Source organism: Grammomys surdaster, unplaced genomic scaffold (genome assembly GCF_004785775.1).
Source record: "Grammomys surdaster isolate TR1022 unplaced genomic scaffold, NIH_TR_1.0 103374, whole genome shotgun sequence".
Taxonomy (NCBI): domain Eukaryota; kingdom Metazoa; phylum Chordata; class Mammalia; order Rodentia; family Muridae; genus Grammomys; species Grammomys surdaster.
This window is the reverse complement of record NW_021609098.1, coordinates 1-1,859: the sequence shown is the minus strand read 5'-3', so window position 1 is coordinate 1,859 and position 1,859 is coordinate 1.

Here is a 1,859-nt window from a genome sequence, read left to right as displayed (position 1 = left end):
TCTTCAGTTTGATTATAGTTTATCATTGGGGTTTTAATTTTTCTTCCCGTTTTCAGTATTTTTCCTGAATTTTTCACTAGCTTTTTCCACAGTGTTTTCAATTTTATGAATTTTTTGCCTAGTAAATGTTCAATTTTGTCAGAAAAACTGTTTTAAATTACATTCCATTACAAATCAAATGGTATCCTTACCAATTTTCTATTTTTATGAATGTTCAATTACAAATATCTCCATGTTCATGACTTTCTTTAATTTTTCTTCCGTTTGATTATAGTTTATCATTAGCTTTTTAATTTTTCTTCAAGTTTTCAATATTTTTCCTGAAATTTACACTAGCTTTTTCCACAGTGTTTTCAGTTCTATGAATTTTTTGCCAAGTAAATGTTCAATTTTATCGGGAAAACTGTTTTAAATCACATTCCTTTACAAATCAAATTGTCATCTTGTCAATTTTCTATGTTTTGTGAATTTTAAGTGCAAATTTCCCTTTTTCATAAATTCTTTGATATCTCTTTGGTTTGATTTTTCTACAGTGTTTTCAGTTTTATGAATTTCTTGCTTAGTAAAGGTTCAATTATATCAGGAAAAACTGTTTTAAATCACATTGCTTTACAAATCAAATGATTTCCTTATCAATTTACTATTTTTATGAATTTTAAATGCAAATTTCTCCTTTTTTAAAAGTCTCTTTGATATGTCTTTTGTTTGACTTTTCCACAGTGTTTTCAATTTTATGAATTTTTTGAAAAGGAAATGTTCAACTTTATCAGGAGAAACTGTTTTAAGTCACATTCCTTTACAAATCTAATGGTCTCCTTATCAATTTTCTATTTTTTATGAATTTCAATACAAATTTCTACTTTTTCATAGTTTTCTTTGATTTCTCTTCTGTATGATTATAGTTTATTGTTGGCTTTGTAAGTTTTCTTCAAGTTTTCACTATTTTTCCTGAGGTTTTCACTATCTTTTCCAGAGTGTTTTCACTTTAATGAATTTCTTGCAAAGTAAACAATCAATTTTCGCAAGAAAAACTGTTTTAAATCACATTCCTTTAGAAATCAAATGGTCTCTTTATCAATTTTCTATATTTTAGGAATTTTAAATTCAAATTTCTCCTTGTTCATAACTTTCTTTGACTTCTCTTCCGTTTGTTTACAGTTTATCATTAGCTTTTTAATTTTTCTTCAAGTTTTCAATATTTTTCCTGAAATTTTCACCAGTTTTTTCCACAGTGTTTTCAGTTTTATGAATTTCTTGCAAAGTAAATGTTCAATTATATCAGGAAAAACTGTTTTAAATCACATTGCTTTACAAATCAAATGGTTTCCTTATCAATTTTCTATTTTTATGAATTTTAAGTGCAAATTTCTCCTTTTTCATAAATTTCTTTGATATCTCTTTTGTTTCATTTTTCCACAGTGTTTTGAAGTTTATGAATTTTTTGCCAAGTAAATGTTCAATTTTATCAGGAAATACTGTTTTAAATCATATTCCATTACAAATCAAATGGTCTCCTTATCAATTTTCTATTTTTTATGAAATTTATATGCAAATTTCTCCTTTTTCATAACTTTCTTAAATTTCTCTTCCGTTTGATTATAGTTCATTATTGGCTTTGTAATTTTTCTTCAAGTTTTCACTATAATTCCTGAATTTATTTATAGCTTTTTCCACAGTGTTTTCAATTTTATGAACTTTTTGCCAAGTAAATGTTCAATTTTATCAGGAAAAACTGTTTTAAATCACATTCCTTTACAAATCAAATGGTCTCCTTATCAATTTTCTTTTTTTTATGAATTTGAAATGCAAATTTCTCCTTATTCATAAATTTCTTTGATATCTCGTTTGTTTGATTTTTC